Source organism: Pleurodeles waltl, chromosome 9, assembly GCF_031143425.1.
Source record: "Pleurodeles waltl isolate 20211129_DDA chromosome 9, aPleWal1.hap1.20221129, whole genome shotgun sequence".
Classification (NCBI taxonomy): Eukaryota; Metazoa; Chordata; class Amphibia; order Caudata; family Salamandridae; genus Pleurodeles; species Pleurodeles waltl.
The window spans coordinates 1,142,295,370-1,142,321,640 of NC_090448.1; the positions used below are offsets into that span (position 1 = coordinate 1,142,295,370).

Below are 26,271 nucleotides of genomic sequence, written 5' to 3' on the forward strand. Positions count from 1 at the left end.
TCCCTCAAGCAGAGCCCTTAATCTTTTGTCTCTCCAATAGTTCATCCTGATCAAGTAGCAAGCTCTGATTGTTCCAGTGGAAGGGACACCTCTAAGTGTAGATTCACTATTCTTTCAGGTTTCCGACACAAGTCTTCTAAGAAGGTTCAATAAGAGGTACTCAAATGTGTACAAACTACAGTCCTGTCTTCATTAAATTTGAGAGGTGTACTTGTGTTGCAGCCACTGGACTACAATGGTGCCAGGCTGCAAGTGCAAAGCCTTATGCAATAAGAAGGTCTCAGATAATTTTAATGACTGATCTAGTTCATTTTCTGTGGCAGAAGATTGTAATGGAAAAGCTGTATTAAACAAAATCCTCTAAAGGTGTACTGGAGTTGTGTTTATGCAATCAGGCCAGTTTAGGCACCTTCCATCAGTGGACAGGACCACTTAGGAGCATTCTGTAGGGTATCTGTAATGAGGCAGTCACAAACGTGGTCCCCTAACTAATCTATGCAACAATAGTTACTATTTTAATTTGCTTTAGTTACATTAAAAAACACCCCACATGTTAAATGTAGGTGGGTCAAAAACTTGTCATTCTAAAAAATGTCTCATGGTTCTAAAACGTTTGGGAACAACTGCCTTAGGCAATTATTTCTTAGGGATAGCAGCATAGGCCAATGAATGATAGCTTTTCAGCAACAAGAGTTTACAGAAACGGCATCTATCAGTCGTTTTTGTACCGGACCCAGTTAATTATGAGAGGAAATGGGAACACTTAGGAGAGCATATCGACCAAAATCCTATGCCAGGGATTTTCTGACAAGTTTGGAAAATAATAAAATTACAATTTCACTACATTGAAACTGCTTGCTTGATCAACTCTCACACACAAAGATGTTCAATGGGCACAGTATTGGTACCAAACTAACCAGTAGTTCATTTTGAATAATTTCCATCCTTCTTAAGGATTTGTAAAAAAAAAATATATATATAATACTTTGGGTAAAACATATTATAATTGGGGGAATAACCATGTGTTTTCCACTGATACCATTACCAGAGCTGAAGTTGCAAACATCACTTTACTTCTGTTGTGACGAGATACCAAAGCTACCTTGTTAATGCACAAAAGTAAATCAGACTTTGAACTTGTGTGACTGGAGAAAGGCAAACAAAGCTCAAGTGCTGGTGAAAAACAGGTTGCAATATGTGCTTTAAGGAGGACATAAGCTGGACGATTCAATGATCCCCTTCAGACACATTTTTCACCAGAACAGTAGATCAGAAATGTGACTGAAAGTTAGCCTTCTTCGTCTGACTGATAGTGTAGAAAAATAATCAATGCATAGACAGAGGAGCACTTTGGATTTGGAAAAATTTATATTGCTAACCAAGGACTGAGAAGCGTGTATGTTTAGGGGTAAACTGATAAACACGTTAATAGGCAGAGAACATACTGTGCACTCATTTCCATTCCATCCTTACCAGGTCCATTTGATATGGCCTTTATGCAGCATCTGGGGAAGTTTGACCTGGATGACATGAGCGGGAGGGCAGGCTGTCATCTTGGACGCAGTGTTTGTCTAATCTGCATTTAGTTTGCATCACCATCTTCATACAGTAATGCTCCAGCTTTATAACTACAAGCAGAAATCTAGCGAGGCTATCTTGCTTCATGAAAAACGCACCTTAAATTAAGAGACTGAAAATTATGGCCAAAAACTCGTAGGCTTTCCATGGAGTTTTAAAAGAACAGGCCCTCGTGATAGCATGAAACTAGAATTTATGAACTTGGAGGTACAACTTAGGGCAGATAATGCAAGACAGTGGTATTGGCATCAAAAAGCTGCAATATTAAATGTATTTCAAAAAGGATTAATGAAACATTTCATACCACAAAGCAATCTTCCCTCAAATATTCTTTGGCTAGTGAAATAGGTTGCCACAGTGACTAGGGTTAAAGTTAGAATTAATTATTGCACATACTGTTCATTACTCTCGAAAATAAACATTTTTATTGGTATGAAATAGGAGCAAAATGGAAGACAACATTCAATAACGTTTAAATTAGTATATTAGAATGAAAGTCATGAAATATTGCAATCGTAGAGGACCAAAAGACACCCAGTCTTAGTATCCATACAGTAGTATCCATACAGTAGTATTAGCAGGGATGAGGGGTGACTACAGGAGCAAGCAATGGTGCCACGTCGTGACTAAGGTGCATTTTAAAAAAAGAAGAAAAAAATAGTTTACTTACCTGTAAGGGACATGAGACCTTAAACATAAATAATGCTACAGTTGTTCAGAAACTGTCAGGGAGAAGAAAAATATTTTTGGATCCGATTCAGAGTTCTAAACATTATTCGAGGAAGTCTCTAGGACACATAATATAATACCACATGAATGATGAGCAATGAAATGTCCTCGGAGCCTACTTCCAAGATAAGTGGTAAACAAGTAGGTGTTGCATAAGATTTCAAATGTGGCACACATGATGGCATAACACTATAATTGGTCTCTACTTTAAGCTTGGGTTTAAGAATATAGAAACCTTCACTGCTTAAACTGAGACAAACTTAGGATGACAAAAGCTTTGAAATGGTTACGTGATGCCAGTGCCAAAGGTCCGGATCTGGTCACGAATCAAACAAATTCATACTTCCATGGTTTCTTTAGGCAAAACAGAATACTGGTCTCATCAACTGTTGTCAGGTGGTCTACACAGGTGGACATAGACCAGCTTTGGAATGCCTATGAATATATGTACCCGAGTTCCAAAAACCTGGCCATGTTAGCACAAAAGTAATTTTAATATAAAAGCGTTTTTTTTTTTTTTCGTGAACTACCTAACTGGATAGGTCCTGCTTCTGGACATCTTATGTTAAGAGCTGAGATCCTGCCTCTTTCAAACTTTTCCGCCCTCTATTTTTAGTAATAGAGGACGGATTCATCATTTATTTTTCTGCCCTTTTTTAAACAAAATATTATAAAATTGACTTGTTCAGTTGCTTATTCCATTGCTTGGGAATTATGGTATCAAGGAATATAAACTTCCTTATTTTTAAAAGTGTCAGGCGATTCCCCTATTTTCTCAATTAACTATTATCTTCAATAAACCTGATATTGTCGTAGTAAATATATAAAGTTATCTGGGCGATTTTCAGATTGATGATTTTAATTTAGCTCACTGTCCATGTTTAAAATTGATGAACAAGTGTAACCAATGTATGACTTGGGGTGTAATGTCTTTAAATGCAATTACTGTGCAATGAACTGCTTATTTATTTTGCATAGTTTAATAGGTCTTAACCCAAACCACACACCACACTGATAGTATTACTACTGTCAATGTTTAGTAGCCTTCCTTTCTCCAAAATATGATCTTTAGAGTCAAGGAATTGATACACGTTGAAGAAGAGAACATGAAAGAATACTTGTTCACATACAGAAGCCTGAAGGTGGCTTGATCTACTTCAGCATTAGTCGTCCAGTAATTGTTTGGCAAACCAAGCTTAGTGTCTAGCATCCCCAAAGGTTTTAGTAGGAGTGATACTAGTCCACTGTCCTAACAGTGCTGAAAATGTTGGTATCCAGTAATGTGCTTGTGAATGAGCCCCAATGGGGGGAAATGGGCCCTCGCCATCAACCAAATTACTCAAATTCCACTGTATCCAATACCTCTTGAAACAAGAGGATTACATAGATTTTCACGCAAAAAAATGCAAAAGAAGAAATGAAAGCCAGCTTGGAAAGAAACAGGTACAGCTGCTTCCATATTCAAAGATTGAGGACATGAACAATTAGGATTTTCCAAATATAGTTTCAGGAACAATGTAAGCAATGCCTTCTACAGCCTAACCATGGGTTGATGTGCTACATATTTAGGATAACGAGGATTTGTGGGCCAGTCAAGGAGCAGACGCTAGCTTTTCTTCAAGCTTTGTTTGCCATGTGCTCAAACTGGTAGGGGAAATGCCTAAGAAGTGTCTAGACTACACAGTAGCAATTTGGAGATCAAAAAAATAATCATATCCTACTACGATTCTGTAAACGCCTACATTAATCAAATAGTGAAAGTTTCTGCTTCCTGCCTAAACCGCCAGCTAGAAGCATATAACATTTGGGTAAACATTCTATTCATGTAACCATCCCTGTAGCTGTGGTCATAAGTGATTTTCAACTCTATAAAAATAGCTGGAGAAAGTGTAAGAAAGCAGGAGATAATCGACAAGAGCATCAGATTTTTTAGATTACTTTAGGACCTGTTAAATCAACATAAACGACTGAGAAAAGCAGAGTAGAGTGTTGACTGAAATCACCTCGATATCAGTGCTCATATACAGTGCTCCAGAAATAATAAAAAGTTAATCACAAATGGAAATATTTACAGCTGGCAACACGTCTAATATGCATCCATTTCGGCATGTTCTGGAAAGCTCAGAAAGTAGCCATTTTAGAAAAGCAGAATTATTGTTACCAGTCTATTTCCATATTAGACAAATTTGAAAAAAATAAATCCTTGCTACTGTCAGAAATTGGGCAATATTTTGTAGTTAATTAACTTGTGGAAGAAAATTGCAAAATTGATCTAATAAAATTGACTCAAAAAGTTTGGGGAGAAAGTGAAGAAGCTCAAGATTGGTGCATTTGGACGCAAAATTTGTCCTATTGTGTTTTTCACACTAACCGAAGAGCTGCAAATGAAGCTTCCTTTGGTAAGGTCACAGCACTTAGGCTGTCCTTTCTACTACAAAGAAGGTATGTAGAGACACCAGACTATATGAACACAAAAATTCTGATTTTTTCACCTTATATAGGTAAACAGAATAAGACCTGAACAGACAGATGTTTGCGGAAGAATGTTATCATACATGAACCCCAAGTAGCTTGCCAGTGGTGCTTTTTACTGAGCTTTTATATAACTACGGGTTTCTCATTCTGAAAACTATAGACAACAAAGTGCATTTAACATGGTAAGAGGTCTTCCTATAGCAGCACTTGAAAGGTTTAATTCTTCGTGGCCCCATACTAGTTGCTGAATCAAAATCTTAATTTCTTTTAGAAAAATTAACTCAAGAAATCAAGAAAACAGGTTCTCTGAAATGTGGCTGAAATGCCAAAAAAAGCAAACATTGTAGTTAGCCACATTCATCCAAACAAGATGTTTTGAGCAGAAGCTTCCCTCTGGTGAATACACTCTTGTGCTACACTGATCCAACTTTTACAAGGAGGGATGGTGATGATTAGTGTCCTTGATCTTTGGCAGGAGTTACAACAATCCACGAGTGAACAGTTTAGCAGGTCAAACTACCAAGTAACTATATACCCCACCTACTGATTGAAATCAGGCAATTCTCTATTATCTGCTAACCATCAGGAATGGGGTCAGATATAGGGATCAGATTGGCCCTCACCAAGGTAGTGGACTTATTTCAGACCACTCCTATTTTCAGGTACTCCTCAGGATATCCAGTCACCTGACAAAAGGCAGTACAATGTTGTAATGCATGCCGAATGATCCACTTCCAAAGTGACCCACTATGCAATAGTGAACAGGAGAAAAGGCACCCAGCCTTATGCCCAACGCTGCCACCACAAGTAGGATTGCAGTCAACTAGAAATGTACTTTCTATAAAAGACAGTTGCAATGAATTTTCAAACCAACACTTGGAATCTATACTTCACCAGGAAACCCAAACTACAGAGGTTCACTTTTATGTCTGAGCTCTTTGGCAAGTCTTCACTTACAAACATGTCTCTGCCTGAATCAGAGTTGAACAGAAGTTCAAACTTGTGCAGCAAGGTCACACCTTCACTGACCTTTGGAGGGGCAGGCTTATACAGAGCCAGCCATGTCCACTTTTTCCAACTTGCAATATGACTCTGCATCTTTGGGTTTTGCTTTTAATCAGCAAAGATCAACTCACATTTCCTCCATAGCAGTAGGTCTGCTTTACCCTTTAAACAAAAAAAAACAAAAACCACACACACCAGGTCATAGGTATGGCAGTCCTAGCAATCAAGTCTTAAACCAAGTACTCAAGAAAAATAACTGCAAAATCGAAAAGTTGTAGGAATAAAATACATTAATAAACCTATATCCAAGAAAATTGTAGCCAGTGACAGGAGCAGCATCAGGAAAAAAAATATATATATATATATATTTTTTTTAAATAATAAAAAAAAAATAAAGTGTACACTTCATTGAAGGCTGCCGTCCAGAGTTCAAAGGTGATAAATCGAACCACATTAATGTAATGAACACTGCTGTTAGGTAATGGGTTTGAGAAGACGTTATGACAAAGATTACTAATCAGTTTGCTTCATGTGAAGGGGGTGGGGTGATGGAAGGGGCTAGCAAGTGGCACATGGAACAATGCAAGAAGGATGAGCAAGAGGAGACCCAGAGTAGATTAAAAAAAAAAAAAAAAACTACTTAACTAGTAAAAACACGAGAGATTAGTATTAGCACGGTAGAACTTCTTTCTGAGCTATTTGTAATTCAAAACGCAAACCGTGAATGTAACCTTAATAGAGTGACATACTGATATGCAACTGCATAGCTTTCAAAGAAAGTGATAAACGCTTCAATGAAGACAGCAAGCATTAACACCAAGAAGCATTACTAATTTAAATCAGCAACTCATGATGAAGACTTTCCCAAGCACGTTTCAGCTGGACTAGGCAACTCAGATGCACTGTACAGTTTTTAATTTTTAAAATATTCTAACACCCATTTTACAAACCTGCTCCTTGGTGAAGTTGATGGGATTAAGACGAAACAAAAGAATATCTTGATGGAGATTAACTCATTGAACCTAGAAACAGAATTTGAAAGCCGATAAGGACAACCAGACCCATCCTGTCTGCCCATTCCGATGCCTTGTCAACCTCTGACACAAAAAGGTCTTCTGTTTTACTTTCTAATGCTTTTATTTATTAAGTAAGATGCTTAGCTCCACCATTTGTCCCCTAAAACCTCATGTTCTATCCCTCTGCTGTACTACATTCGTAGATGTCTAGGGTTCAAAATCATTGTTGTGATCCTTGCTATATTTGACACAGGAGCCACACACTATTCCGGCAGTACTAACCAGTGATCACTATGAAATCAGACAGGTCAAGTTTAAAATTACCTTTGCACACGCAAGTGCAGCTAAGGAAGGGTCCGACTTTGAATAATACAACATGGCCAATACGGCCTACATTGAATTAATTATTTTCAGTAGTGTAGTACTACATACTTTAAATTAGCAGATATTATCCCAACTAGTCCCATGTACAATTAGCACTTGCCTTTGCCTCACTCCCTCATTTTTACAAGACTAGAAAATTAAAATAGTCTTAAACGATACTCCTTTGAAACTCCATGCACTGTCCCATCTACTGTCCAAAAAGTTCAATTGATAAAGGAAAAAACTGCTACGTTCCAGGCAATTAATTTTGCTTCCAGCTATTATAAATAAGGGAGCACAAACATTTTTTGCCTCGTCAGGGGTAGTAAGCGCTATATAATGAAAATGTCACTTACCCAGTGTACATCTGTTCGTGGCGTCAGTCGCAGTAGATTCGCATGTTCTGCAATAGCTCGCCATCTGGTGTTGGGCCGGAGTGTTACAAGTTGTTTTTCTTCGAAGAAGTCTTTCGAGTCACGGGACCGAGTGACTCCTCCTTTTGTCTCCATTGCGCATGGGCGTCGACTCCATCTTCGATTGTTTTTCCCCGCAGAGGGTGAGGTAGGAGTTGAATTGTAGTAATAGTGCCCATGCAATGGAGTGACTAAGTATGCACCTATTTAAGGTTGAGATGATACATATATAAATAATTGAAGGTAACTTCCAAACTGCTACAGGCTCCCGGGGAGGCGGGTGGGCACATGCGAATCTACTGCGACTGACGCCACGAACAGATGTACACTGGGTAAGTGACATTTTCAGTTCGATGGCATCTGTCGCTGTAGATACGCATGTTCTGCATAGACTAGTAAGCAGTTATTTCCCCAAAAGCGGTGGATCAGCCTGTAGGAGTGGAAGTAGTCTGAAATAATGTCCTTAATACAGCTTGACCTACTGTGGCTTGTTGTGCGGATAACACGTCTACACAGTAGTGCTTGGTGAATGTGTGAGGCGTAGACCATGTGGCTGCCTTACATATTTCTTGCATTGGGATGTTTCCTAGAAAGGCCATGGTAGCACCTTTCTTTCTGGTTGAGTGTGCCCTTGGTGTAATGGGCAGCTGTCGTTTAGCTTTAAGGTAGCAGATTTGGATGCATTTAACTATCCATCTGGCTATACCTTGTTTTGAAATTGGGTTTCCTGCATGAGGTTTTTGAAATGCAATAAAGAGTTGTTTAGTCTTTCTGATGTTCTTTGTTCTGTCAATGTAATACATTAATGCTCTTTTGACATCTAATGTATGTAGTGCCCTTTCAGCTACGGTATCTGGCTGTGGAAAGAACACTGGAAGTTCCACTGTTTGATTTAGATGGAACGGTGAAATAACCTTTGGCAAAAATTTAGGATTGGTCCTTAGGACGACTTTATTTTTGTGTAGTTGTATAAAAGGTTCCTGTATAGTAAACGCCTGAATCTCGCTTACTCTTCTCAGGGAAGTAATGGCGATGAGAAATGCCACCTTCCAGGTTAGGAACTGTATGTCGCAGGAGTGCATGGGTTCAAAAGGTGGACCCATAAGTCTAGTTAGGACAACATTTAGGTTCCATGAAGGAACAGGTAGTGTTCTTGGTGGTATAATTCTCCTAAGGCCCTCCATGAATGCTTTAATGACTGGTATTTTATATAGGGAAGTTGAATAGGTAGTCTGCAGGTATGCAGATATTGCTGCAAGGTGAATCTTAATGGAAGAGAAAGCTAGGTTAGATTTTTGTAAGTGAAGCAAGTAACCCACTACATGTTCTGGAGTTGTGTGTAATGGTTGTATTTGATTAATATGGCAGTAGCAAACAAACCTCTTCCATTTACTTGCATAGCAGTGCCTGGTGGATGGCCTTCTTGCTTGTTTTATGACTTCCATACATTCTTGGGTAAGTTGTAAGTGCCCGAATTCTAGGATTTCAGGAGCCAGATTGCTAGATTCAGCGATGCTGGATCTGGGTGTCTGATCTTTTGGTTGTGCTGTGTCAACAGATCTGGCCTGTTGGGCAATTTGATGCAGGGTACCACTGATAGGTCTAGCAGCGTTGTGTACCAGGGTTGCCTTGCCCAAGTTGGTGCTATCAATATGAGTTTGAGTTTGCTTTGACTGAGTTTGTTTACCAGGTAAGGAAGGAGAGGGAGAGGAGGAAAAGCGTAAGCAAATATCCCTGACCAGTTCATCCATAGGGCATTGCCTTGGGATTGTTTGTGTGGGTATCTGGATGCGAAGTTTTGGCATTTTGCGTTCTCCCTTGTCGCAAACAAGTCTATCTGAGGTGTTCCCCAGAGTTTGAAATAAGTGTTCAGTATTTGGGGGTGAATTTCCCATTCGTGGACCTGTTGGTGATCTCGAGAGAGATTGTCTGCGAGTTGATTTTGTATCCCTGGTATAAACTGTGCAATTAGGCGAATTTGGTTGTGAATTGCCCAATGCCAAATTTTTTGTGCTAACAGGCTTAACTGCGTGGAGTGCGTCCCTCCCTGCTTGTTTAGATAATACATTGTTGTCATGTTGTCTGTTTTGACGAGAATGTATTTGTGAACTATTATTGGTTGGAAAGCTTTTAGTGCTTGAAAAACTGCAAGAAGTTCTAGGTGATTGATATGCAGTTTTGTTTGATGTACGTTCCATTGTCCTTGTATGCTGTGTTGATCGAGGTGTGCTCCCCACCCTGTCATGGAAGCATCTGTTGTTATTACGTATTGTGGCACTGGGTCTTGGAAAGGCCGCCCCTTGTTTAAATTTATGTTGTTCCACCACAGAAGCGAGAGGTAAGTTTGGCGGTCTATTAACACCAGATCTAGAAGGTGACCCTGTGCTTGAGACCACTGTGATGCTAGGCATTGTTGTAAGGGCCTCATGTGTAGTCTTGCGTTTGGGACAATGGCTATGCATGATGACATCATGCCTAGGAGTTGTAATACCATCTTTGCCTGTATCTTTTGTGTTGGATACATGCGTTGTATGATGGTGTTGAAATTTTGAATTCTTTGTGGACTTGGAGTGGCTACTCCTTTTGATGTGTCTATTATGGCTCCCAGGTATTGTTGTACCTTGCGTGGCAGAATTTTGGATTTTGTGAAATTGACGGTGAACCCTAGTTTGAAGAGGGTTTGTATGATATGATTTATGTGATTTGAGCACTCTATTAACGAATGGGCCTTGATTAGCCAGTCGTCTAGATATGGGAACACATGTATTTGCTGCCTTCTTATGTGTGCTGCGACTACTGCTAGACATTTGGTAAAGACTCTTGGTGCGGTTGTTAATCCGAAAGGCAGTACCTTGAATTGGTAATGTATTCCTTTGAATACAAACCTTAGGTATTTCCTGTGCGATGGGTGTATTGGTATATGGAAATAAGCATCCTTGAGGTCTAAAGTTGCCATGTAGTCGTGCAGTTTTAGCAATGGCAATACTTCTTGTAGTGTGACCATGTGGAAGTGGTCTGATTTGATGAAAGTGTTCACTACTCTGAGGTCTAGGATTGGTCTCAGCGTTTTGTCCTTCTTTGGTATCAGAAAGTACAGTGAGTAAACTCCTGTGTTTATTTGTGTGTTTGGCACTAATTCGATTGCATTCTTTTGCAATAGTGCCTGCACTTCTATCTCCAGGAGATTGGAATGGTGTGTTGTTAAATTTTGTGCTTTTGGTGGTATGTTTGGAGGGAATTGTAGAAATTCTATGCAATAACCATGTTGGATAATTGCTAGAACCCAAGTGTCTGTAGTGATTTCCTCCCATGCTTTGTAATAATGACCTATTCTTCCCCCCACTGGTGTTGTGTGGAGGGGGTGAGTGACATGTGAGTCATTGTTTAGTAGTAGGGGTTTTGGGGCTTTGAAATCTCCCTCTATTTCTAGGGAATTGCCCTCCTCTATATTGTCCCCGAAAACCTCCTCTATACTGTCCCTGGTAAGTGGACGGTGTTGCTTGTGAGGTGCTGGCTTGTGTGCTTTGACCCCGAAACCCCCCTCGAAAGGGCGTTTTACGGAATGTGCTGTAATTCCCTCTGCTCTGCGGGGAGTAGAGTGCGCCCATGGCTTTGGCAGTGTCCGTATCTTTTTTGAGTTTCTCAATCGCTGTGTCCACTTCTGGACCGAACAGTTCTTTTTCATTAAAAGGCATATTGAGAACTGCTTGTTGAATCTCTGGTTTAAATCCAGACGTTCGGAGCCATGCATGCCTTCTGATAGTTACAGATGTATTAATTGTCCGTGCAGCTGTATCTGCAGCGTCCATGGAGGAACGTATCTGGTTGTTGGAGATGGTCTGTCCCTCCTCAACCACTTGTTTTGCCCTATTTTGGAAGTCTTTGGGCAGATGTTCAATGAGATGTTGCATCTCGTCCCAGTGGGCTCTGTCATAGCGCGCAAGTAGTGCCTGGGAGTTCGCGATGCGCCACTGGTTTGCAGCTTGTGCTGCGACTCTCTTACCAGCTGCATCGAACTTGCGGCTTTCTTTATCTGGGGGTGGTGCATCTCCAGATGTGTGAGAGTTGGCCCTTTTTCTAGCTGCTCCTACAACAACAGAGTCTGGTGGCAGCTGTGTTGTGATGAAAACCGGGTCCGTAGGAGGCGGCTTATACTTTTTTTCCACCCTTGGTGTGATTGCCCTACTTTTGACCGGGTCCTTAAATATGTCTTTTGCGTGCCGGAGCATACCAGGGAGCATAGGCAGGCTTTGGTAGGAGCTGTGGGTGGAGGAGAGTGTGTTGAACAAGAAATCATCCTCGACCTGTTCTGAGTGGAGGCTTACGTTGTGAAATTGTGCTGCTCTAGCCACCACCTGAGAGTACGCGGTGCTGTGTTCTGGTGGAGATGGTTTTGTAGGGTATGCTTCCGGGCTGTTATCTGACACTGGGGCGTCGTATAGGTCCCATGCGTCCTGATCTTGGTCACCCTGGCTCATGGTGGTGTGAGCTGGGGAGTGTGATGGCGTTTGTGCTGGTGAAACGTTAATCACGGGCGGAGGAGAGGGTGGTGGTGTAACTCTTTTCACCACTTTTGGTTGTGGTGCTTGTTCCGTCTGGAACTCCAACCTTCTCTTTCTCCTAATGGGGGGAAGGGTGCTTATTTTTCCTGTCCCCTGCTGAATGAAGATACGCTTTTGCGTATGGTCCACATCAGTTGCTTGTAGCTCTTCCTCAAACCTATGCTTTTGCATTTGGGAGGTTAGCGAGTGCTCTTCTGTATAAGAGCCTGAAGCTGGGTCGCTTGCAGTTTGTTTCGGCATCGAAACTTTGTCTGCGTGTTTTTTCGGCTCCGAGGTGACTTTTTTCCTTTTCGGGGCCGAAACCTCTCGGCGTCGATCTGTTTCGGTGCCGCTGTCTCGGCGTCGAGCCGTGTCCACACCGGCATCTCGGTGTCGAGGCTTGTCTCCAGCACTTTCTCGGTCCCGAGAAGGCTGCGTGCCGGTGTCTCGACCGGAGTCGGACGATCTCGGCACTGTTTGGGCCTTTTTCGGTGCCGACGGTCGGTCACCGAATTTATGGGTCGAGCCATGGCCTGGTGGCAGTGGCGTCCCCTGGGCCTTGTAAATGTTTCTTTGTGTGGTTTTCGACGTCTTACTCACGGTTTGTGTATCGTCGAATCCTTCGGAGTCTGAGTCTTGGATCGAGAAGGTACCTTCCTCTTCTTGTTCCTCGAACTCCCGTTGGGCTGTCGGTGCGGACGCCATTTGAAGTCTTCTGGCTCGACGGTCTCGGAGTGTTTTTCGGGACCGGAACGCACAACAGGCCTCGCAGGTGTCTTCGCTGTGCTCAGGTGACAGGCACAGGTTGCAGACCAAGTGTTGGTCTGTGTAGGGGTATTTATTGTGGCATTTGGGGCAGAAACGGAACGGGGTCCGTTCCATCGGCGTTCTTCAGCACGCGGTCGGGCCGACCAGGCCCCGACGGAGGATCGAAAAACTACCCCGAAGGGCACCGGAGCTCTTCGATCTTCGATGCGGTGTGGAATCTAAGTACGCCGATCCCGAACGCAACAATACCGACGAAAATCTTCCGAAATTAACTATTTTTTCCGTTCCGAAACTCGGAGCGACAGGAACACGTCCGAACCCGATGGCGGAAAAAAAACAATCGAAGATGGAGTCGACGCCCATGCGCAATGGAGACAAAAGGAGGAGTCACTCGGTCCCGTGACTCGAAAGACTTCTTCGAAGAAAAACAACTTGTAACACTCCGGCCCAACACCAGATGGCGAGCTATTGCAGAACATGCGTATCTACAGCGACAGATGCCATCGAACATACTATTACAATACAATTTTTCTTGAGCACAGGCTCAGAAACGGAACAAGGATCGCACTGGATTCCATTGTCAGGACCAGAGGCGAGGGTTAGGCTGTTCTTCCTTCACTTTTATTCCAGCAGGTATTGTGCAACAACATATAACAAATTACTTTTCCCATGAGACGTTGGGAAAAAGAACAAACAGTTGAACCAATCAGCTTCCAAGAACGTCAGTATAAGGTCCTCTGTAGACGATCTCATCTCCTTTATCTTTGCTTCTCCAGCAGCCCGCAGTTAAGTGCCTCAGACCATTAGGTCATTTGATTGTCAGATGATTGATTAACTATACATTGCTTGATAAATCATTAGGATCGCCTACGATTGATATAAGTGGTGTCGATATTTAACCAGTTTTTTTCGTCTAGCGCTGCCATAGTAACGCTTTTTCACATCTCCACAGCTGACCCCTTTTCACAATTTCGCCCACTCACTGCAGAGTGGTCTTCCGACTCATAGGGGGCAATAGTGTGCGTGTTCTGTGCGCGTTCTCTTCTTTTGGAATGAGGTTGCATCGGGAGATCTTTCTCTTGAGGCAATCTCATTCTGATTCCTTTTGGAATGTGTGCCTTTCATTTTCCAGGAGAGAGGCAGTTATCTGAACCTCCCACCTGGACCGGCACCTGGTCGTGGCTCTCCGAGTCTACGCTTGGTTGTTCTCCTATCTGAATAAACCAACCTTTATTTGGAAAATTGCTTCGAGGACTCTGCCTCTTCTGTTACGCCGCTACTACATATTGGTACCAGGAGTGGGGTAACTTTCGTTTTGGCTCTGAGGCTCCTGATGGAAGACTACGCTACCGCTGAAGGCCACTGGCTCAGCCCCTTCCTCTACGCGTTAGCCGAGGTGCTACTTACTGCCACTGTTGCGCTCCTGTTTGCTGCCTCCTGCTGGTTTTGCCAGCGCTGCTTTCAGGTTCCTGCGCGCGCTACCTCTCGCGCCTCGTCTGTCACGCGCTGCTCTCCGCGTGCGCAGCACGGTACGAAGACGTTCTTCTCGGCAAGCCCTATTTGCTTAGAAAAACGGGCGAACTGCTTACCTCGTTCTCTGCAAGACCATTTTCTTCAGAAAACAGGCTAACTGCTTACCTTGTTCACTCAAAGGCTGCTATTTTGGAGGTTTGGGATGTTTTGACATCTTTTTTTTAAAGCCGAACACGATTTTGACTTTTCCCAGATTCCGTGCATATGGAAATTTGAAACTGAAATAACTTAACTATATCAAAGACTTCTTCTTCTTACACTTTTACATGGCGAGATTACAGAATGTCATTAATCCACCACCATTTTTAACAAATCCTGGCAAACCCGAGGTTCCATGGAAACATTGGGTACACTTTTTTGAAAATTATTTGGCAGCCATGGATGGTCTTTTATATGACCCACCCAGGAAGTTCGCATTGTTATTCAATCATTTAGGCGTGGCAGGTCAAAATGTTTTTGATACTCTTCCCGCTCCCAGTTGGGATTATGCATGGAACGTCTATACTGAAGCTATTGGTAGGCTCAAAAAAACATTTTGCTGAGGAGTCTAGTGTTTTGTTAGAAACACACTGTTTCTTCAAGCGTAAACAGTCCAGTGACGAATCAGTGGAGGAGTATATAGCTGCTTTGCGTATCTTGGCAGCATCATGCGAGTTTGAGAATTCTAGTGACACATACATCAGGGATCAATTTGCCTTCAATTGTTTCTCAAATAAAATGCAAGAAGGGCTACTTACCTGCATAAATCCTTCTCTTATTGAGGTTATGGAGATTGCAAAGAGAATCGAAAGGTCCATTATCTGCATGCAAGCTATTAACAATCGAGATGGTTCTTCATCGATTTCCTACATTTCAAATGAACATGCAGTTGCCAATATTAGAGGTGCCAAAGAGAGAAAGAAAACGGTTTGCTACAGATGCGGTTCACGTAACCACTTGGGAAATTTTCCTTCGTGCCCGGCGATAGGCAAGAAGTGTATGAAATGCAGGAAGATTGGACACTTTCAGACAGTTTGTAGGTCTACACCTGCAAATACAAATGTTGGAATAATTAATGTTGATGTTAGCGCTTCGCAAACTGCCATGGATAAGTTAACTGTTCAAGTTCATGACTGCTCAGACAGATTGGCTGGCGTTGTTCTTACTGTTGATAGTGATCTACCTCCCTGCGGTATTAAGGGGCCCCCGTGTGCAGCCCCCGTGTGCAGCCCTCATTGATGGCAAGAGTGTCAGTCATGGCAGACTCTGGTGCTCCCATTACCATTTTGGCTGACAATACCTTTCTCTCTCTTTTTGGCCAACTACTTTTCAGTTAGAAAGCCCAGATATTAGCCCTAATGCTTTCGGTGACAAAGAGATTGAATTATTGGGTTATTTTTATGCACATTTACAAATTCTTGGCAGAAGCATCTGGACTAAAATCTATGTTGCAGTCAAGGGAAGAAATATTGTGGGTTGGTTAGACTTGGCCAGGTTGGGTATTCATCTGAAGCCTGGTCGGGTTGATCCAATTGTACTGGGTGACTTACCTGTGTTATCCATTGAAGCACACACTGATGTTTTATCCTCTATGATCTCCAAATTTCCAGGTGTTTTCAAGTCTGATATTGGAACTGTTTTGGGTTTCCAACACAAAATCAAATTGAAACCCAATGCTAGGCCAATTTCTCACAAGGTGAGACCAGTGACAATTAGTGTTCGTGAAGATTTAAAGAAGCTACTGGGTAATTTACAACGAGAAGGTGTCATAACTCCCACCGAATCATCTGAATGTGTCTCTCCCATGGTTCTAGCTAAAAATAAATAAATCTGGAGAGCTCCGTTTGTGTGTGTACCTTAGATCCCTTAACAGTATTCTTGTAGATTGTCATCCTTTGCCTCGCATACATGAAATGTTGACCAATATAGGGAACTCCAAATACTTTTCTGTGATTGATCTACATGCTGCTTACCATCAGATAACCTTGAGCACTAAATCGCAAGATCTCACCACATTTATTACACCTTTTGGAGCATATAAGTACTTAAGGTTACCTTTTGGGCTTGCATAAGCAGCTAGTGTTTTTCAGAGGCTAATGGACACGTTGTTCAGGGATTTATGTAATGTGCAGGCGTTTCAAGAGGACATCTTGATTTTCACAGAAACCAAAGATGAGCATCTTATTGTTCTGGAGAAAGTACTTAAAATTTTGAATGCTAGGGGTATTACCGTCAGACCTGAGAAATGCAAATTTTTGACCCAACATATTGATTATCTGGGCCATTCCATTTCTCCGGAGGGCATCAAGCCAAAATGTTGCTATGTGGAGACCATACTTAAAGCTCCTGCTCCCACTGACCAAGACGCTCTCAGATCCCTTTTAGGCTTGTGTGAGTACTATGCACCCTTTTTTCCCAGTTATGCTTCCATTGTTCAGCCTTTGAGAGAGTTACTCAAAAAGGGTGCAAAATGTTCTTGGTCAACAGATGTCGATCAAGCCTTCACCAACGCCAAGAATTTAGTTCTCAAAGCTCCCGCTTTGAGTCCGTTCCTTCATGGCAAAAAGTGTTACATCAATGTTGACGCCAGTTTGAAGGGTCTGGGAGCGGTCTTCGGTCAAGTGGTGAATGTCAAACAAACCACCACTGCCTTTGCCTCTAGAAGTCTTTCGGACTCTGAAAAGAACTACAGCACGATTGAACAGGAGGCACTGGCCTGTGTCTGGGCTGTCCAGAAATTCGAGACCTACTTATGGGGTAATTCCTTTGAGCTGTTTACTGATCACAAACCCCTAGTCTATTTACTTCAAGGAGACGTATTGGGCAAAGCTTCTGTTCGCCTTGTGCGTTTGCTTTCTAAGCTGCAGGAGTACAGCTTTTCTATTCATTACATCCAAGGTGGTATGAACTTCAGTGCTGATTTGTCCAGTTTGTCTCTTCCGATTGTTGATGAAACCTGTGAAGATAATGAGCGAGTTGTTGCAATGATTGATGCTGTATCTATGTCTCATGGTGCCATTTCTGAAAGAGAGTGGTTGGATGCCACTTTACTGAAAGTTTTAGCATTCACTAAGGAGGGGTTCGTAATCTTGCAGTTGCTTTAAAACCCTTTGCCCAAATCTCCTCTGAACTATCGTGTGAAAATGGCATTTGCCCTAGAGATGGGTGTTTTGTTCCTCCGGCTGGATTAAGAGAGAAACTTATTGCTTTGGCTCATGAAGGGCATTTGGGAATCACTGCCACCTGCAGGAAAATAAGGGAACACTATTGGTGGCCTGGTATCAGTTCCCAGGTCGCTTCTTTTGTCAATCTGTGCCCCCAATGCATTGTCTCTGACAAAGATTGGAGGACAGTCGAAAAACCCCTCCATCCTGTTCCATTCCCCGGTCGACCGTGGGAGAAACTAGCGCTGGACTTCATGGGTCCTTTCACTATGCTCACTCCGAGCAACAAGTTCTTGATAGTTCTCGTTGACTACTGCTCCAAGTGGATTTATTACTCTTTTGTGAGTTCAGCAAATACCAAGTCTGTCATTTTGTTCCTTGAGAATGTTTTTTCCATCAAAGGGATTCCTAAGGAAATTGTGACTGACAACAGCACACATTTTGTTTCCAATGAAATTAATCCGTTCCTCACTCAGTACGACATAAAACACCTGCAAGTAGCTTTGTATATTCCCTCGGCAAAGGGTTTGGTGGAAAGAGTGAATCGTTTTCTTAAGGAAGGCGTTCAATCTGCTCTTTCTACGGGCGCTGATGGGTCCAGTTTCTTGAAACACAAACTTAATGCCTATCACACCACCCCTCATTCTACAACTGGGGTTTCCCCCCTTTGAATGGTTAAGGGGAAGGAGATGTGTGTCAAAAGTACTTCCTAATTGGACATCGTTTGTCCAGGAAAGGGTGAGGTAGGGCAATGGGTCCTAATAAAAAAAAACCACAAGGTTTCCAAAGGATTGTCTCAATTCTCATCCCCATTGAGGATTGAACGCGTCTCTAACAGTGCTGTTCTTTTAACTGGTAAAGGCTGGTGGAATAAAAATAAGGTGGTACACATCACTGAGGCACAAAAAAACATTTATAATAATACGTGTGTTTTGCCAAATGAGGATTCCATAGTGTTTGAGAAAGAGAAGCATGGGGGTTGTGCTCAAAGTATGGCTTCCATAGCTGATGGTTCTTCCAGCGAAGTGGGTCCAGATACAAATTCCGGTTCTGAAACAGGTTCTGACACCACTGTTGGATGTCCTGACAATTCTTTGGTGTTCTCTCCACAGAAACGTGTTGTTGACCAGAGGGTTTAGTGTGCGTGTTCTGTGCACGTGTTCTTCTGTGCGCGTTCTCTTCTTTTGGAATAAGGTTGCATCGGGTGATCTTTCTCTTGATGTAATCTCGTTCTGATTCCTTTTGGAATGTGTGCGTTTGATTTTCCAGGCGAGAGGCAGTTATCTGAACCTCCCACCTGGACCGGCGCCTGGCCGTGGCTCTCCGCGTCTACGCTTCGTTGTTCTCCTATTTGAATAAACCAACCTTTATTTGGAAAATTGCTTCGAGGACTCTGCCTCTTCTGTTACCCCGCTACTACAGGGGCACTGCCCCCACACTCGACCTCCCGTAGAAGCCGACGTGCAATTTCATCTCTTTGACAGCTGAAACGAGTTTGGCTGCTGTAGGAAGTTGGCTCTGTATGCACTATTTCAAAGTAAGGAATAGTATGCACAGAGTCCAAGGGTTCCCCTTAGAGGTAAGATAGTGGCAAAAATAGAATACTAATGCTCTATTTTGTGGTAGTGTGGTCGAGCAGTAGGCTTATCAAAGGAGTAGTGTTAAGCATTTGTTGTACATACACACAGGCAATAAATGAGGAACACACACTCAGAGACAAATCCAGCCAATAGGTTTTGTTATAGAAAAATATATTTTCTTAGTTTATTTTAAGAACCACAGGTTCAAATTCTACATGTAATATCTCATTCGAAAGGTATTGCAGGTAAGTACTTTAGGAACTTTGAATAATTACAGTATGTAATCTCTGTAGGTTTCAATGGGAGACCAAGGGGTCTCTTCAGCGGTGCAGGCAGGCAAGGGGGGGGGGGGGCTCCTCGGGGTAGCCACCACCTGGGCAAGGGAGAGGGCCTCCTGGGGGTCACTCCTGCACAGAAGTTCCGTTCCTTCAGGTGCTGGGGACTGCGGTGCAGGGTCTTTTCCAGCCGTCGGGACTTTAGGTTCAGGCAGTCGCGGTCAGGGGGAGCCTCGGGATTCCCTCTGCAGGCGTCGCTGTGGGGGCTCAGGGGGGACAACTTTGGTTACTCACGGTCTCGGAGTCGCCGGAGGGTCCTCCCTGAGGTGTTGGTTCTCCACCAGTCGAGTCGAGGTCGCCGGGTGCAGTGTTGCAAGTCTCACGCTTCTTGCGGGGATTTGCAGGGGTTTTTAAATCTGCTCCTCTGTAACAAAGTTGCAGTTCTTTTGGAGCAGTGCCGCTGTCCTCGGGAGTTTCTTGTCTTTCTTGAAGCAGGGCAGTCCTCTGAGGATTCAGAGGTCGCTGGTCCTTGGGAAAGAGTCGCTGGAGCAGGTTTCTTTGGAAGGCAGGAGACAGGCCAGTAGGTCTGGGGCCAAAGCAGTTGGTGTCTTCTTTTCTTCCTCTGCAGGGGTCTTTCAGCTCAGCAGTCCTCTTCTTCTTGTAAGTTGCAGGAATCTAAATTCTTAGGTTCAGGGGAGCCCTTAAATACTAAATTTAAGGGCGTGTTTAGGTCTGGGGGGTTAGTAGCCAATGGCTACTAGCCCGGAGGGTGGGTACACCCTCTTTGTGCCTCCTCCCAAGGGGAGGGGGGTCACATCCCTAATCCTATTGGGGGAATCCTCCATCTGGAAGATGGAGGATTTCTAAAAGTCAGAGTCAGCTCAGGACACCTTAGAGGCTGTCCTGACTGGCCAGTGACTCCTCCTTGTTTCTCTCATTATCTCTCCAGGACTTGCCGCCAAAAGTGGGGGCTGGGTCCAGGGGGCGGGCATCTCCACTAGCTGGAGTGCCCTGGGGCATTGTAAAACGAAGCTTGAGCCTTTGAAGCTCACTGCTAGGTGTTACAGTTCCTGCAGGGGGGAGGTGTGAAGCACCTCCACCCAGAGCAGGCTTTGTTTCTGTCCTCAGAGGGCACAAAGGCTCTCACCGCATGAGGTCAGAAACTCTACTCTCAGCAGCAGGCTGGCACAGACCAGTCAGTCCTGCACTGAACAATTGGGTAAAATACAGGGGGCATCTCTAAGATGCTCTCTGTGTGCATTTTTTAATAAATCCAACACTCGCATCAGTGTGGGTTTATTATTCTTAGAAGTTTGATACTAAACTTCCCAGTATTCAGTGTAGCCATTATGGAGCTGTGGAGTTCGTTTTTGACAGACTCCCAGACCATATACTCTTATGGCTACCCTGCACTTACAATGTCTAAGGTTTTGCTTAGACACTGTAGGGGCATAGTGCTCATGCACTGGTGCCCTCACCTATGGTATAGTGCACCCTGCCTTAGGGCTGTAAGGCCTACTAGAGGGGTGACTTATCTATACTGCATAGGCAGTGTGAGGTTGGCATGGCACCCTGAGGGGAGTGCCATGTTGACTTACTCGTTTTGTTCTCATCAGCACACACAAGCTGGCAAGCAGTGTGTCTGTGCTGAGTGAGGGGCCCACAGGGTGGCATAAGATATGCTGCAGCCCTTCAAGACCTTCCCTGGCATCGGGGCCCTTGGTACCAGGGGTACCAGTTACAAGGGACTTACCTGGATGCCAGGGTTGTGCCAATTGTGGAGACAATGGTACATTTTAGGTGAAAGAACACTGGTGCTGGGGCCTAGTTAGCAGGGTCCCAGCACACTTCTCAGTCAAGTCAGCATCAGTATCAGGCAAAAAGTGGGGGGTAACTGCAACAGGGAGCCATTTCTTTACAGCTGCCCTCAAGGACAATGAGCTGTGTTTATTAGCACACCCCGCGGTTCAGTGTGCCCTTAATTATAACACGCTATGATGTTTTTCTGGTCAATTTCATAGCACCCTGCGCCCGAGACGGACAATCTTTCAGGTCTGTAATTAGGCATCTACTGGCTTATTTTTCCTTGGGGCACGACCCAGGCTGCTCTGTTTCTCCATGGAGAACAAAGGGTGCGTCTCTTCCCGAGTGCTCCCCTGATATTCTGGGTTTTAGCTGCAGTCCCATACAGCAGCACAGCACCTTTACCTACTGTGAGGGTTTCCTCTCATTTACCCGTGGGTGTAACCTAACATACATCCCCCTGAATATAATGTCGAACTCTGCAACTGACTAACTGGAGGAGGAAATTACCTACCTTCCAATTCAAACTTTTTTGCAGCATCATGGATGCCTCCATCCATGTTGCAGTCTCCCGAGCAGTGGCACCACTGGAGAAGAAACTTGTACAACTGGCAACCACAGTGCCAATAACCCCTCAACCAGAGGGAAGATTCGTCTTGACAGGTGGTCCCTATACCTCCAGACCTGCCACTTGCAACAGATGGTAAGCGCAAACATGTGGGCGAGACACTGAGGTCGACCTAGACGCATTTGAACAACTTAAAAATGATTTTTTGGACTACCATCCCTCCCCCTTTGAACCCTCACTCCCTAGTACCTTGAGGGGCAATTCCCCCCCTCTACCTGACCCACCTCAATCCCCCGACCCCTTGGATGGAAATAATCTCAAACCCCCCCCCCCCCCAAACACCTCTGATGGCAAGACCGAGCCAGACAGACCTTGGCACCCTCCGGCCTCTTCCTCAGCCCCAAGCGGTGAGCCAACTTCAGATATTGACACCCCCTCCCAAAAGACTTAAACCCTGCATGCTGTATCCAAAATTGCTATTGCATCCGTGATCTGCAGAGTGGACCCCAGTGACTAAGGTTGCCTCTTACATAGCCAGCTGCTAGCAGAAACCCTTGATAAAGAGGTCTGTGGCAGCCTCCGGGCAAAATGCCCTTGTCCCTCGCTGGAGGGCAAAGTAGCCCTCACGCCTGAAACGGATGCGGGGATGGCTACTTTCCTGGCAAAGTACATTCAAGATCCCGAGAGGGGGCTCAATTGCTTCTGGCGCTCATGCCAGGGACAAGTTAACAGATGTTGTGGAGTCCCCTATCCAAGTTTTTAGATCTGGCCTGAGGACACCAAAGCATCAGGCACCCTTCTATCCCCTGAAGCCCTTTGAGCTGGGCCTAATGACCCATAATCTCTCAGGAACACTAACTGCGCAATTTCCACCAAGGCACCGGTCCCTTCTCATTACGATAGACCTAAAATTAGGGGAAATTGGCTACTTCTGAGGTGGGGCCGAGTGCACACAGGGGCCCTCTTTGGGGGCCCTTGCATCTGTGAGCTTGGGAAATTTGTGGCCACTTTTAACTCTTTGGGCAAGGTTCAGTCCTCCATTAAAAGAATATTAACTTCTGTTTTTCACTGGGGCTGGTCGTGGTAGGGGGTGCTTGACTGGGGTTGTAAACACTGACCTTCTTGGCTTCGGAGTGTATGGCTTATAGACCCATCAAAACCTTTCATTAAGCAATCGCAGCAGGTCATTCCCCAGTGAGTGGTCATCCTGTGTGGCGGGGGGGGGGGGCTGTCAGGGGGCAAGAAACTCTAATAAATCTCTGGCTCGAAAACACTTGCTGGCGAAAGGGGCCAGATTACTGTACCTGTCCCGAAGAACTGCCTTTGCCTGACATATCACACAAATGTGCTTTGTTATACTTGCATGAAAGTGCATGGTTTTCCTTGTTACTGGATGCATATTCCACTGTTTAGTCTGTGACAATGTTGTTTCCTTGTATTCTGATTATGTGTTGGTTTGTTCTGTATAGACTCAATAATGGAGACTCGTGAAGTCCTTTCATAGGGACAGATTAGGGCAAACAGGATTAACTTTAGGAGTAAGCAGTTGTGTTCAAAGGAACAAAGGAGAAGAAAATCTACGGAGGACCTTATGCTGCTACTCTTGGAAGCTGATTGGTTGAAATGTTTGTTCATTTTTCCCGTGCCTCATGGGAAAAGTAGTTTGTTATATGTTGATGCAGAACGGCTGATGGAATAAAAGTGAAGGAAGAACAGACTCTACTAGCTGTCCCTATAGAATTTAAACTTTCCATCACAATAGCTAGGATTTTTTTCATTCTAGTGGACATTCTACAATATAGACTCGCTCACCATCAGACGTCCCGTTTTCGAACAGGTGAATTCCACACAAGAAATTAAATTCAAATGTAATTTTAAACTCCATAGGCAAAGAAGTAGATACCAATGGCAAAGTACTGCCGGAATACACACAAAGGAGGCTAAAGTCACGAAATCCACAATTGTGGCCTACAGATAATGCTTTTAACACATTTTTAAGTTGTCATGTTAACCAATTTTTCCCCTAACCCCCAAAACTAAGAAATTCATACAAGGGCTGATTTTATCCATCACCTACACATTAAAGTTTAAGTTTTCTTTAAAAAAAAATACTTATTATTCACAACTTTTTGCAAGCAACCGTGAAACTTTAGGCACTTCAGTCAATGCATGCAACAGAGTCACACTGCTGTTTGACACAAACACAAAACTGACATGAATTAAACCAAACATTTCATAATCACTAAAAGATACAGTATAAGCAAATATGTTAACGTCAAGAAATTTAAGTGTTTCTGATCTTCTGCTCATTTAATTTATCAGTAGCATAGGCAGAGTACACATTAGCACACTTTGATACTCTTAAGAAGTTTCAAAAGTAAAAGAAGTCCAAATGCTGGAGAAGCATTCTGAATGGCCTGTTGTCCATCAATGTTCTGTTAAGTCAAGGATGGTGTAAAGGTCAAGTATACAGTATGCCTTAATTATCCTAATGGAGATACTGCATTATGGAGTAAACCAGAATTTGCCACTACCATGGTCATTTAGTTCTACATTTTGGAGGTCCCCAATAGACATCTCAGAATACATTGTTTCTGAACCAACTCCTCCATGAACATTGCTCTGTATTTCAGACACCAAAACTTCAATAGCCAACATAAGAGAAGGTTTCCTGTAGGATGACAAAATGCCTTCATACTTATCTTTTCACTTCTGAAAAGGTCTTGCAAACCACCCTTTGGACTGGCATATCCATATTGTGTGTCGTGTTCAATCTTATAAGCAAACTAAAGGTAATGATGCTTCATTCGACTCCAATCAAACAAGCCCAATGTCTCAAGGCTTTCGTAATTTGCATATGCCCTCTAGTTTTGATTTTTCAGCAGTAAAATGTTAACTCTCAAACCAACTTCTTCCTTGCAAACCTTCCAGAGAACTTTACCAACGTCACTTCAGCCCTGGACAATGTATTTGACTACATGAAGGACAGCTTCATATGCATTGATGAACAGATGATCGAGATTCCATGAATCTCAAGACACATGCCTGTATCTGTCCTCAAAATGGGCCTCCAGTGTATTGAACCCACTCCTACTTCTATCAAAGTAAGAAACATGGGACTTTTTTTTTTTTAAGGTGACTTTTTTTGCTTCTCAAATCAACTCTAGCAAAAAAGCAGTTCTTGCGTGCGTAAGACGTAGCATTTTATAAAAAGACCAGAATCCAGAGGTGTGGCAGATACTGTTATTTTTTTTCCTTTTTAAATAATTCATAGCTTTAGTCACAAAAAAAGCTCTTGAAACTGGTGAACGCTAAATTCAGAGCTCCAAAATCTTAACTTTAGCTGCTAAATTAAAAGCTCCATGTATAATGTTGCTGTTTTAGAAGATAAACATGTCTCTATGGTTTGGGCACAATGCTCTCATACAGTCTGCTTATAATCAAGTATTTAGGAAGCAAATAAGTAATAAAAAAAAGTGTGCCAGAAGGTATATGATTGTGTGGGGAATTCAGGAAAGCTATTTTGTTGGAATTTTTGGAGAAAAGGGGCAGCATGAAAAAAGTCAACCAGATTCCCCAAACCTATATAAATTCCATCCCACCTTCAAAATGCTGGGTAATACTTTGAAGATATGCGTAGTAAGGTAAATGGGGCATTCAGAAAAACTACACCCTTTGCTGTCCTACCAACAGAGGAATGTATTTCCTTGCAATAAATTGCTTACTAATTGGCAATAGCATCTGACATTTTCTATCATTTTGGGGCCCTGCATATCAGAGCATTAGCCAAGTGTCAGCTTGTACTGAATAGGTTTATTGTTGCTCATGTATTTCCTTTTTATTCATTAACTTTGTGAGGTCCCTTGTTCATTTGGTTTATCCTGCCTCTGGAGCACTGCCTCATTACTTGCATCCTTACAATGCTTAATTTTCAGACAGTACCTTCTTTTTTTGCTTAAGTATTCCAGGAGGACACATGTACATTCAAAGCGGTCTCCTTTACTTATCTCTTCCAGCCCCCCCCCCCCAATACCGCACTGCTTTCATGAAGTGTACTTCTGTGATGCGCTTGCCCGTATGTGCTTCCCCTACTGCTTTTTCACCTGTGTGCTTCTAACTCATACAACGCCATACACTTCACTTTTTTGCTCTCTCATTAGCCATGTACTTCTGCTTCCAATGACTCTAGACACAGAGTGGGATAATATGAAGCACTAGACTGCTTTCAGTTGACTCCATTAATGATGGATGAGAACCCTGAAGAAAAGATACCTGCAGCCATATCCCACTCGGACGACCTTAATGCAGAGGATCGGATCTGGACTTTTGGAGTTAAGATGCATGATAGTCTATCTGTTTAAGCGTGTAGTGCATTGTGGTTATGTCAATCTAAATGAACAGTTCTGTGTCGAATATCTACCAAAACACTGGTGGTGCTCAGATGTTTTGTCTTCAGTATGCCAAGTCTTCTCAGAACATGA

The 26,271-nt window shown here is 43.2% G+C and overlaps 1 protein-coding gene across 9 annotated transcripts in view; it reads right to left on the bottom strand.

Annotated features, from left to right (window-relative positions):
• The window catches only part of RBM25 (RNA binding motif protein 25), a 443,084-nt gene that overhangs the window by 348,464 nt on the left and 68,349 nt on the right, over positions 1–26,271 (bottom strand). Inside the window, exon 3 of one of the 9 annotated variants that reach the window (XM_069208939.1) lies at positions 6,738–6,809. The exons of the other annotated variants lie outside the window; for them this stretch is intronic. The gene's annotated coding sequence lies outside the window, so the exon portion shown is untranslated. The remainder of the gene's footprint in view (positions 1–6,737; positions 6,810–26,271) is intronic. 9 annotated transcript variants of the gene reach the window in all.